This window comes from Lethenteron reissneri, chromosome 53 (assembly GCF_015708825.2).
Source record: "Lethenteron reissneri isolate LAM-NWPU_2019-01 chromosome 53, ASM1570882v1, whole genome shotgun sequence".
Taxonomy (NCBI): domain Eukaryota; kingdom Metazoa; phylum Chordata; class Hyperoartia; order Petromyzontiformes; family Petromyzontidae; genus Lethenteron; species Lethenteron reissneri.
Genome location: NC_083831.1, coordinates 9,298,300 through 9,312,434, shown reverse-complemented (window position 1 = coordinate 9,312,434; position 14,135 = coordinate 9,298,300).

Genomic DNA, 14,135 nt, shown 5'->3' with positions numbered 1-14,135 from the left:
TCCATATTCTCTGGTTCGTTCGGTAAAGTCAATTTTTCTTGCTGTGGTTTTCCCACCTGATGATGATTGCTTGTGTTGCAATCGAAACATCGTGATTTATTTTTTATTTTACACCTACGTGACTTTACCGAAAGAACCAAAGAGTATAGCACCTTTTTTGTCAATCCACTGCTGGATGAAGGCCTCCACAATGCCGTCGAGGTCACGAGGTGTCGTTTGACCATACTTCTCCACGCTGGTCAATGCGGGTCACTGGAGTGTTGTGGGCCGGGAGGAGGAGGGGGGTGTCATGGTGATCCGTAGGATAGGTTCAATCATCCTTAGCCACGACTGGGAATCGAAGCGAGCTTCGCCGGTTCGCGGAACAGCAATGCTAACCGCCTCTGCCACGCACCCCCCCCCCGCCCAGGTCGCTAGACAACCCCACGCGTCTCTTGACCGAGGACTCTCTCGCGCGATCGCTGAGGGCGCCTGATGCGAACACGTCCGCAGGTGCCGACACCGGCGGAACACTGCGGACGGAGGATGCGTGCGACGCTCGGTCAATTCTGCCACACTCCAGAGACACCAAAGGCCAAGATCCCCTGCCCTCCGTGTAGCCTTAACAGACTATTGGGGCAAGTGCTATTAGTGAGTGGCACCTGTGAAGGCCAGAGACACCAAAGACAAAGATTCCCCCCCCCCGTGTAGCCTTAACAGACTGTTGGGGCAAGTGCTGTTAGTGAGTAGCACCTGTGAAGGCCAGAGACACCAAAGACAAAGATTCCCCACCCCCGTGTAGCCTTAACAGACTGTTGGGGCAAGTGCTGTATGCGAGAAGCACGTGTGAAGGCCAGAGACACCAAAGACAAAGATTCCCCACCCCCGTGTAGCCTTAACAGACTGTTGGGGCAAGTGCTGTTTGAGCTCCTTAGGCTTCGTAGATTCGAAAATATATCCAGCGTCAAAGATTTGAAAAGAATACACGTTGCACCCGATTCGTACTTCATTTATTGTCTTGGGTTATAATCGCCGAAGTAAGATGCGCGTCGTGATCCCGCCCTCCACCGCGACACTGCCGATCTAAATCGACTGTCAAATGCGTGTGGATCGCCCTGCAACGCAGTGGTTGGCAGCGAAACGGAGACGCATTGGCCGTGTGAACGATTCGCTTTGCGCGGCCTGCAAATTGCAATATTTTGGTTCGCGAAAGGCCTACGTGGTGGCGTTAGGGGCCGTCCATAAATGACGTCACACGATTTTGGACGATTTTTTACCCCCCCCCCCTCCCCCTCGTCACACGGCGTCACAAAAAGTCAGGCCCCCCCCTCTCAAATATGACGTCACAAAGCTCTGCACCCCCCAAAAATAAAACATGCTTCAAATCGCTTTAAACTATTGTCATTGTAGTGCGTACATTTAATGTGGCGCTGCACTCTGATGTTGTAGGAGATAGCATTTGTTAAAAAGTCTATTTAATTAACTAGAACGTGTTGTCCACATTTATTTAAAGTTGCGCATTTTGATGTGACGTCACATTTCTTAACCCCCCCCCCCTCCAGCTCGTCACGCATCGTCACAAATGTCTGACCCCCCCCCCCCTAGGTGCGTGACGTCATTTATGGACGGTCCCTTTGACGTGCGTACCTGCTCCGACTTGAACAAAAGAGGATATAGTCTAAAATGTAAAATGAAACAATTACATGAACAAATACGTGAATATGAACACACACAAACGTGTGTTGTTCTTGAACAGTAATCATATTAATTCACGAAGCGTAGAAATACAGAGGTACAGTCGTAATACATTCCATTCCATATTTAAACAAGCGCATTTTGTACAGATTTACAACTCAGGGAAGAGACATTTCTTCTGTCGCCGAGCAAACAAGAATTTCACGGAACAGACCTGAACTGCAAACAGCTCATCGCAAGGGGAAATAAAACAGATATAATCACGCTCCTATGTTCAAATAGCACAACAACAAATGGATTTGGTCAAAACGAGAAATAAAGAAGACACCTCGCTTATCTGTGACTGCAAGGGGCAGTAAACTAAATACCTCATTAAAAGATACCTCATTAAAGATACCTCATTAAAGATACCTCATTAAAGATACCTCATTAAAGATACCTCATTAAAGATACCTCATTAAAGATACCTCATTAAAGATACCTCATTAAAGATACCTCATTAAAGATACATCATAATCTGTGACTGCCTGGAACAGTAAAATAAAATACTTATTTAAAAGATACCTCATTAAAGATACCTCATTAAAGATACCTCATTAAAAGATAACTCATTAAAGAGACCTCATCATCTGTGATTGCCCAGAAGGTACCGCTATCTAAAAATGAAAACATGTAACGGTCACCCGAAGCAAGCAAAAGCCAAGTTCATCAATTATTCACTCTCCAATATATCCATGCCCATTAAGGCATTTATTTAGCCATATACACGTTGTACAGACGCAAGCTCAATCGCTGTGGAAAGACCGTCTGACCGTCTTCAGCACGGCACCGACGCAGCCTTATTAATTTATTGCTGGGCGTCCCAACACGGGTCAGCCCATCGTCAATTCCAACGTGGGGTGACTTCCTAGAGCCCCCGCGGATTGACCCAGAAACGTGTGTCTGGCGTTCGCGTTATATTTTTTCTGAGGGGGGCCTTGGTAAAAAGCTGGCGAAGCCCTTGTCCCGTTGATTTTTCGCGGCTTGTGCTGCCGTGGTGACTCCCCGCCGCCGTGTTCCCGGTGATGTGCCGCGTGGGTTTTTCGCCGCGATGTCCGACGGTTTAAAAAAAAATCTAAACGCGCGTGTCGGGATTCTTCTTCGGCAGTGGCATCGTTCCGCTCTCTCTCTCGTTCTCTCCCCATGCGCTATGTGAGCTGCCGTCGAAATATCTCGCTTTGTGGAATTAAATAGATAACAACGCCGACATGTTAATCTCTCCACGTATGTACATTTAATTTTTTTTCTTGCTTGTGACAAATCCCAGCAGCCACGCGGACTTCTGGCAGAGCTTGTAAACAAAACATTCCAGCAGTATTGGTGGAATGCAAACAAACTCTGAGCCAGCTTTGACATCGAGTGTCTCATCAGCGGCCAGGCTTGTTTGCTGCGATGTAAAATAATAGGGTTTTTTTTGTCATCATTCCCAATAACATGCTGTCACTACAAGGTTACATGCTTCCCTGCTTGACGTCGGCTCGATGCATATCCAGCCGTGTACATAAGTGTGACGCTGCATAGAGTAGGCATGTCACGATTAAATCGACTCATCCGTTACAATGTATTCTCATGCCCGCGGAGCAATCCTGCGGGTAGCACATCAGTCATTCTCTGATGTGCAGATTTCCCTTCGAAATCCAACTCTCCGACGGCAGAAAACAATGGCACACGGAGCTGGACAGACGGTCGACGCGGTAGCAATGGGACGAACGGTTTGGAGGAGGCTGTGCATGTATGGGACGGCGCAAAGGAACTTCGCCGGTTGACGATGGTGAAACACGTGCTGTCGTCCATTTTTTTGAATCCTTTATATTAAGTTCATTTGCTTGCTTGCTTACGACTGTGCAAATCTTTCGGTCGTTTTTTAACCCACTTCCGTGATCCAATCGAGCTGACATTTTGCACACAGACTCGTTGTGCGAGACAATTAATGTTCGTGAAATTTTTTTTCCAAAATTTAACATTTTTTAGGATTTTTTTTTATATTTAATTACCAATTGCTTAATGGTGGCAGGCAATCATCTGACCCATAGGTGGCAGCCATCTCAAGCCAGAGGACGAGAGGACTCTAGCCGCCACGCATATTAAGGATTTATAGTGAAAAACTTTGTTTTTACGGGTTACATTTTTTTTCGAATGGTTCCTGTTTCTAACACCACGCTGTTCCCGCTGAGGGGAAACGCTTGCTGTCTCATTGCCAGGCTGGCTTGTTGTGTGTGATGTAAAATACATGGACCTTTTTGTTGTTGTTGTTGTTTTCATGATTCCTGTGGGGAAAAAAAGCTTGATAGCTCATTGGATTCCTCCAGTATAAATAAATGTTCTGGCTCTGAAAAGGGGCAGTTAACGCAGGCTGGAAACAAATCGATTTAGCACAGCGGTGTGCAGCATTGGGTGTACAATAAAATACATCGGCCTTATCCACACCACCAGCTCAAAAGGAACTGAAATGCATGAACATTTAAATCATTTTAGATCACCAGCTTACAGAGTTAAGAAAATGTGGCCAACCTGTTGCGATCGGTTTTTCTCTCATCCACTCACAGATTTAAATGATGGGCTGCAGGACTAATGTATTTTATAATAATTCACTTGTGTATAGCTGCATTCGTGCAGTTGTATCTCAGAAGTTCAGAAGATTCAGACTGTGTCTTGCCCAAGTTAAGCCCATCGAGATAATAAGCTGTTTTTCAAGGGCAACTTGGCCAGCAGGCAACATGAAACAATTACCACATTTACAGATTCAATAATACTAATCTCAAAATTTACAGATTCAACAATACTAATCTCAAAATTTACAAATGTAACAACACTAATCTCAAAATGCCATAAAAAATTTAGCTTTTTTACATTGAAGAAGGGACCCAACTAAAAGCACCACGAATAGAAAGACTTCACAAACAGAATTGTGATAATATACATAACAGTACACAAATGTCATTAGGCTGGGAGAGAACCTAGGGGTTGACAAAAAAAGGTGTTCACGGTGTTGAACCAGACCAAACTCTCACAAACAGAATTCTACATTTCCATTTCGAGCACTTGATAATATATATTAAATATATACACACATACATACACGTCATTGAGATTGCGTCCTATGTGACCACTCTTGTGTTTAAAAAAAGGTTCGGCAACCGGACGACCTCAGGAGAGATCAAAATATAAAATCCACGTCACATCAAACCTCAAGGCTACCACCAGCTGAATTTCCCGGCCAACATCAGCTACAACATCTCTCTCATCTCGCCCCACCGCCAATCCTTTTGTGGCTCCACTCGTGCTCAAATCTTAGATCCCATCTCTGCTCGGTCCTCTGCAACACCCCCCACCCACCCCACCCACCCTCCCACTTCTACTCCAGCTCTTCATCAGGCCCCGCACAATGGGAAAGAGGTCGCTCGCCGCCGTCGCTGTTGCCGATGTCGACGCTTATTGCCGAAGCTTCAAAGAGTCCCCCCCGTGAATGCTCGGGACAAGCGGTTGTGGGTGGGTAGGGGGGGGGGTGTTGCCGGGCTACGATGTGTCAGTGCTGAATATAAAAAAACAAAACTTGACTGGGGGTAAGGAACCAATTCTGTTCCTCGATACCAGGGGGTGGCCAACCTGTAACAGACCAAGGTCCCATGGCATCCACAAACGCACAAGTGTATATACATCGACAGTCTTGGGCACAGCACGGGAGACATTCATTACCCTTTGCAACTTCTGCGATGGTGCCATTGTACGTCATGCCTCTTTGATAAGAGCCGCGTGCGGTGGATTAAAGAGATGGGCGCGGCTCGGGAGACGCCAGTTGGCCACCGCCGCTGATTCTACACGGCAGCCACTGCGGACTTCCCACCACAGCATGGCCATCAGATTATATACCGGCCCTGGAGACTATGTTGTATTCCTCTTATCGTACGAATAGGGGACTCTTATCCTTCACTAATATTCTGTTATCACGCACACAAATCTATAATAATTATTAATAGGTGGCAATGTCCTGCTCACCTGAATGAGGCCCCTGGAACCTGCTAGCGGGTTCGAGAAGGGAGGCGCGGTCAGGGCGGGGCCAGGCCGCGCTGGGAGCATATAAGGAGCCGAGAGCGGGGAGCTCGGGGCTGCCGGTTCTGGGAGTGGACTCGTCTCGTCGTCGCTATCGTCTCGTCGCCGTCGACGCCAAACGTCTCCGCTAGATATCGCGCTACGAAGGAGAGTAGTTGGCTATCCCAGTCAGCGCCGTCAGTGTTAGACGGCCGGTGTTGTGTACAGGCGAGGCTAAGTGACTGTGCAGAGTTTGTGGACGAGACCGTGAATGTTGATAATAGAGGTGCCTCCTACAAACCTTATCTCCGAATCACTGGCACTACGCGCGTGTAGTTCTCACCTCTTGTTGCATTGTGAGATTTTCTTCTTCTTCCCTTGGAATGTCGCCGGTTTTGGTCTTTGATCCCAGTGGTGGCCCAGCGAAATCCGTGGGTTATGAGAACGCCGGAACAGACGACGTTCCCATTGCCCGGGACGGGGGGGGGGGGGGGAGGGAGCAGGTTCAGATATGAATTGACACTGTTGATTGTGCACCACAGGAAGGGATCGAACCCGGGTCCCACCTGGATTTTGGACACCAAGCTGTTATCCTCGACAACAGTGCTCCCACCGAAACAACAACAACAACAACAACAACCGCCATTCGCCACTAAGTGGCGGTGATGTCACCACGACGCTTGTGCCAGGCTATGTGCACCTTGAGGCCACGTGAAGTGTCGAAAAAAACACACACGCGCAGGCAGGAAGGCAGGCGTGCACACAACGAGAAGGAATCAAATTGTGTTTAAGGATTCATTAATCCCGATTACCCAATTCATGAATTATCACGTTCATTGATTTATCATTTAGCCACTCGCCGTGATTAATGGACCAGAGGAAGTCATTCCTGTCCTTTTTTTAACAGCCGGCCAGAGACATTGCGGGTGTAATTATGTTTAATTAAAGTGAATAGATCAGTAAAGGAGAATTATACACGGACAAGGAGAGGTGATGGAGCACTCACGCTCCACACAACAGCCTGGCTGAAGGTACTTGCTGGACTGCTTCCCAGAGGGAGCGTCTCGCCCCGGCAGGTTGGGTGTCTCACGCAGAATATATGCGCGATTCATCAACCTATTCATCAGATTACAAACCAACGTGCACCGCTAAAATGTGTCGAACTCTATCTGATTCCATTTTAAATCAGCCACTCATTCAAAATCCGTTTATTTTAATCAGGTTGTTAGTAAATCGAGGTTCATAATGTCTCTGACATTTGAAAGGACACAAGAGGACTCAGCACCTGGCCTGCAAATGTCAATCCGTCTACCAATAGGGGGGCGATGATTGCTGAATGTCCATATATCTAGATCAGCTCACGCCTCCCGTAAATCACGTGACTGATTTGTGGCCACCCCGACTCTGAGTCCCTCCCCTCTCTCCGCCCTCTGTGAAAACAGACACCGGCTCCGCACAGCCTTCTCCTGTTTGCTCCTTTCTTCTCTCTGCCTCTCTCGCCATCATTATTAAACTCTAAGCTAAACTATTAGCTCTTTCAGTTTAACACGCAGGCTTTCGCGACCAATGTTATTCATATCATGGGACCTCCTTTGCCAGTACCAAAATATGAGAATAGGTTTTCCCCTTTTCTTCTGGCAACAAAACAGCTGTGTTAAGATGTTAAAACACGAAACCGAAACCTTTTACAAGGAATCATGTCTGCATTAACCACAATACTTGTGGTTAGAATGCAAACAAAAACATACTCTGATAAACATGCATTGTCTTTGAAACTGATTGGTCCACACCAGAGACAGCTTTCTTTAGAGCCTAGTCTCAAAATGTGTTAGATCAGAGGACGCCAAAAGGCGTACAGCACAAAGACAATGCACCATCAGAGTAATGAGAGCTCGGGGTGAGCAGCTACATCATGGGACCTCCTTTGCCAGTACCAAAATATGAGAATAGGTTTTCCCCTGACCACCAATGATAGCTCAACGAAGTGGCTTATCAGCATGTTGACATTTACAGCAGCCAAATACTCTAAACACACGGTGTTTCTAAATGTGGAGGGAAAAACCAGACGATCCAGAGAAAAATCCACGCAAAGACAGGGTGAGAGAGACATGCAAACTCCAAATATACAGCAGCAGGCGTCAAGGGTCGGGATCGAACCCACAACCTCCTGCATACCAGGCGAGGTAGTTAACATCTCGCTATCGTGGTGCCCCACCCTCTCATCCCCGACATCTTGGCCCAGTCATTCCTTCTCTCCCTACTCCTGCGCGGCGCTCATTTTTTTCTTCCTGCTGCTCATCTTGAACCATGCCCTCTTTTTCGATTTGAAGCTTTCGTGACTGCAGGGAATCATATTTTTGGTTATTTCGGTAAAGTCACGTAGAAGGGAAATAATAAAATAATAACAATTCTAAATAATAAAATACAATTCTCGAGTGAGAAATAAAACATAATAAAATAAAATTCTCACTAGAGAATTTTATTTAATTATTTTTATTATTTTATTATTTCCCTTCTACGTGACTTTACCGAAATAACCAAGAATACGTGCCCTCTTTGTCCGTCTTGGGGACTTATATCCTCGGCATCCCTTTCCCACTCATCCTGCGCTGTGTCTGCCCCTTTTGCACAACTGATTATTCCCCTTCCCTTAGTGTGCTACGGGTAAAAGGTTTTATTTATCCCAATCAAATCATTTTCACGCCGTCTTTGTTTTTCAGAATTGTGATGTTTGGCCAATACTAGTTACGCTGCGTGCGTTTTTTTTTACTTTGACCCCGGCAACCCGAGTTCAATTCAGTGGGCGCCACGGTAGCCAGACGTTAACTACCTCGCTTGGTATACAAGAGGTCGTGGGTTTGATCCCAACCCTGACACCTGTATATTTGGAGTTAGCGTGTTCTCCCCGTGGTCGCATGGATTCCTCTCCGGCTTTACCGGGTTTTCCCTCCACATTTAGAAACACGCGTTTACAGTATTTGGTTGCTGCTATACATTTCCACGTGATAAGCCAAGTCGTTGAGCTATCATTTGTGATAACCAGGTCACTTCTCCAAAAATAGCCATATAGCTCAGTGGGCCTCAGTGGGTCTTCGTACAGCAGCGGATTGACAGAGGAGGGTTGTCACTTGCGTTTTTCCACCTCCACATTTTCACCGACATGACGCATTTTTTTTACTATTCGGCTGCTGCTATAAAGGTCCACATGATGTTGATGATGATGAGCCACTTCGTTGAGCTATCGTTTGTGAAAGCCAGGTAGCTTCTGGAAAATAGTTACATGAGTGGGGCCTTACCTGGTATAAAAAAAATGTTTTTAAATAGTTGAATTACTGGCCATTGCAAACATCAGTGGCGAATGATATTTGAAACAGTCCTATCACCCCCCCCCCCACCCCTTCAGCAACCCACACCGACTGGTGTTGTTAGCGAGGTACAAACAGCCAACGTGACCGACACTTTCCCATCTTCGCCACAGACGCACACCTGTCAACCCCGTATCAGTGCCTACCTTACCGCAGACCAATTCAGAGCTTATTGGTCACGCCGTGCCCCTTAGAAATCTCAACGTTCATCCTACAAAATCCCATCATAAGGGAGAAGCACAAACAAATAGACCAAAAAAAACCCTATTTTTTGCCCGTATTGAAACGTCTGTACGCCGTGTCGACTTGATACGTCAATTTCCATGCACAAGGATACGGGCTAAACCGTGTGGGTTGACGCGGTATGCAGACATTGTTCTCAGTCAGCCCTTAGGATCTACGAAAAACAATACAAACCGTGAAGGATGCTGTGACTAAGTTAAACGTCATAAGACGAGATCTGGGTACGAATCAATTCCTGCCACCTGAACACAAGATGCCAATACCCGGTGGATATCCGGGTACAAACACGGTTCAAGCTCTGACAGGTGGCATACGTCTAAGATCCATCCCTGGTCACTATTGACCGCATTAGAAATGTTGCACAATTTGTCTTGCAGGATTTTTTTTATTACTTATTTTGCAATTGCAAGCCGACTGTGCACTATGCGTAAAAAAAGTCAATTCAGCAAGTACTGTAGCTTTGCAGACGCAAACTAATTTATACGGCCGAGTTTTCAATCTTAGAGCTAACAAGACCCATACTAACCCTGGCTATGCCAATTTTTGAATCTCATTGCCCTACACCGGGATTTTGATTGGTGTTTACTGAATGCGGCCCATATGCAAACGGGGAGAAATGCAGCCATACAATAGCAGAAAAGATATTTGTAGGTCGTTCCATGCTCGTTAAATTATGACAGACGGGCGTACACTGTGGATTACTTAATACCAGCGGAGGCATACGATACTGACATTTGTTTCAAATTTGTGAGTGCAAAATGAGAATAATTTTATTGATTGACAACTAATAGCCTCTACTGAGACCTGCAGCCTGCCATTCTATACCCTCCTCCGACTTAGATTACACAATACAATTTCTTTATCCAATACCCAGTCGGGAACACATTGAGAGTCAACGTATCTTTAACCTGGAAGATCTGGGTTTAAATAAATACACTGTAACAGCCGATATATTATATCGCAACAAATGAAAATACTGTTTAACACCATGAACGTAAAATAAACGTTCAAAGTTTAAAATAATTTGAATTCAGGGTTAAGCAAATTAAAACGGACCGATATCATTAAACTAGAACACACTCCGTAAAGCAAAAACGGGTCCTAAAAATGCAAACAATAACAATAAATCAGTGTTAAACGTAACAACAGCATACAGAATCAGTTTACCACGTAGGCTTTTACGACCAATATTATTCATAATAAAGGTTTTTTGGGTTCGATCGCTTAAGTATAAATGTGTCGTAACCCTGCACCACCCGACACAGCCACTTAGTAAGGGATTTGTCACGTAAACAAAACGCCAATTAGTTACTACTTCAGCCCACCGGTGTGTTGGAGAGTAAATCCACACCATTCACAATCTGAGTAGTACGACGTTTCGCTGGTAATTATATCCACCAGCATCATCGGGCGATTTGCCAGAATAGTGAAGCGATCCACCTGCTGCCGTTATTAAATAGAACGGCAGCAGCAGCAGGGCGCCGTCATCGCTGAACCCCACCAGGTCATACAGACACGGTTCTTATTCTTAGGTTTTTTTCGGTAAAGTCACGTAGGAAAAAAATTAAAATTAATAAAAGCAAAATAAAAATAAAATAAAAATCACGACGTTTCGGAGGCAACACAAGCTTCCGTCTTCAGGTGGAACCGTCACAGCACGATAGCTGTATCAAGTGAGAGCTATCGTGCTGTGACGGTTCCACCTGAAGACGGAAGCTTGTGTTGCCTCCGAAACGTCGTGATTTTTATTTTATTTTTATTTTACTTTCATTAATTTTAATTTTTTACCTACGTAACTTGCCTAATCTTGATTTTTTTAAAATCGCACTTACATAATTGATGTATTCTTTATTTATGTTTACTGCCTTGGTTTACCCCTTTCTCTATTTTGCACACTCCTATCGTGTTTATGTGCAATGTGAAATAAGTTCAACATAAGTATCCATTAAGACCGTTGCGGCACGCAAACACACATTGGGCAGCTATACAGAACAATGATAGAACGACACAGCGCAACTCTAACGAAAACAACAACACAAACTCCGCATTAAATGCGAGGCTGGTAACAAGCCGGAAATATTACACATTTGCTATAAAAAAAAATGCGCACGCCAATCCATACAAATCTCAGCAGTTGATGTATTCTACATTGGCAAAGCACAATAAGCACGAGGCCCATAGGGAGCATATAGCTTGGCGCTGGTTGTACGAGCGCAGCATCAGCGTGAAGGATAACATGTCTCATGAGTGACAGATAACAAAGCACAGGGTGATGGTGGCTGGCTAAATGGGACCAACGCTTGTCAGGGCGTCTCAGCTGAAGGCCTTATTACGCTACGCATTTGTGTGCGTTCCATTCGGGTAACGAAATGCGGCGCACAGCGGCCAGCGCGCTCGCCGCCGACTAAGTTTAGCCCACGGGTTTTGTTCTTCCTACAGCCGCGAAGTAATGCCCCCGTGTGTCCGCTGTTAAGCCAACGTGAAAAATATGCCAGTATTGACGCTGCACCACGGTGTGATTTTTAATACACGATAGACCCGAAAAGATGCAATTTTCCTAAATCCATGGTGTCATTTTCAGAACATTGAATATTTGTAGAACACTGGACACTTTTGAACATTGGGCATTCCTAAATATTACATTGCCATGGTGTATTGGTTAGAACACTGGACTTGCACCGGTGCAGGTTTCCCAAATCTTACATTTCCATGGTGTCATTTTTAGAACATTGGATATTTTTAGAACACTGGACATTTTTTGAAAATTTGACATTTTTTGAACATTGGACATTCCTAAATATTGTAATGGTTAGAACACTGGACTTGCAACGGTGCAGGTTTCCCAAATCTTACATTTCCATGGTGTCATTTTTAGAACACTGGATATTTGTAGAACACTGGACATTTTTTGAACATTGGACATTCCTAAATATTGTAATGGTTAGAACACTGAACTTGCAACGGTGCAGGTTTCCCAAATCTTACATTTCCATGGTGTCATCTTTAGAACACTGTGTATTTTTAGAACATTGGACATTCCTACATTTTACATTTCCACGATGTAATTCTGAGAACACTAGACTTGCAACCATGCAAGTTTCCTAAATCTTACATTTCCCACCTGGCCGTGTACATATATGAATGGATTCAGCGTATTTACTCGAGTGGTCGGTCACGTGTGGTGGGGTAAAGTGAGAGGGTGGAAGAGTAGGCCAAAATTCCCCATGAGAGGGAGGGGGGGGGGATTTCTAATGCACGCCATTCCACCACGAGGGAGACAAAGGTGGGTCAGGCGTGGTGCTAGCCACACCACCCCCTCGTGTACCGTGACGGCCTTCACAGGTGCTCGCTAACACCACTTGCCCCAACAGTCTGTTAAGGCTGCACGGGGGATGTTTGGCGGAGCAATCAAGTTGGGGACACCACCGTTTGCAGCCACAGTCGTGTCTGCCATAAGGTTCAATGTAAAAATACCAAGATATATATCTCATCCCATTACTCACAATGGCTTTTTCTTTGCAACTTCAGCAAAATTTCCGTTATAAAACAAAAAATAAATAGGTAGGCACGGCGATTTATTTGCCGAGGAAGCCACTTAAAACTTCCCGGGAGCGTTGGCTCGAACGGCGTCGCACCTTGATGTTTTGACAATTTGTATTTCGAGTCTCTTGCCCAATTTTCATCCCGCTCGCACCATCAGCGCCACACGGCGCGAGACGAGGAACCCACTGGCACCTCCCGCAGAGCAGAAGTAGCAGCAGTAGCAGCAGCAGTAGCAGCAGTAGCAGCAGCAGCAGTAGCAGCAGCAGCAGGAACAGCAGCAGCAGCGACATCGCCACCCACGTTCGAGAAAGGCCAATAGTCACAGAACGGCACCAATTTTCCCGTGGGCTCTGCTACAGAGGTGCAATGCTTCTGACGTTCCAGTCAAACTGATATCATCAATGATTCGTAATTTTTGTTTTTTATTAGGCCGCATAATGATTTGACCAAATTTGTCATTAGAAACCTGATATTGTGCAGCTATAGAGGAGCAACGCTTGTGACGTCCCAGTCAAACTGATGGCAATGATTGGTTATTCTGCTGTAGGTTAGGCCACATAATGTACGAACGAAATCTGTCATTAAAACCCCGATATATTTCTTTTTTTTTATTCTAGGACCTGGAATGTATCCAAATCAGGTGCAGACACCACATTTATTTATTCTTATTATTATTATTGTTTTTGTGTGCAGTCATTGGTGACTGTGCTGAGGACCATGAACTCACTCTACTTGAGAGCCCAGTTTCATCACGGGCCAGTTGCATGGATTTACCTACTAGATTTAACGACGCATATTTGTACCATCTTATTTGACAGGTACCAGTCTATTTTACCGAGTTGCTGACATCCCCAGCGTTTAACAGCGCTGCTGTTTTGGTTTGGGCAGCCAACATCGGCCGTAACCCCTGTGGAGGTTCTTCACCTGAACCTCCCCTTCTAGCCCCTCCCACATTCCCTTCTAGCCCCGCCCACTTCCCTTCTAGCCCCGCCCACCTTCCCTTCTAGCCCCGCCCACCTTCCCTTCTAGCCCCGCCCACCTTCCCCTTCTAGCCCCGCCCACCTTCCCTTCTAGCCCCGCCCACCTTCCCTTCTAGCCCCACCCACCTTCCCTTCTAGCCCCGCCCACCTTCCCTTCTAGCCCCGCCCACCTTCCCTTGTAGCCCCGCCCACCTTCCCTTCTAGCCCCGCCCACCTTCCCTTCTAGCCCCGCCCACCTTCCCTTCTAGCCCCGCCCACCTTC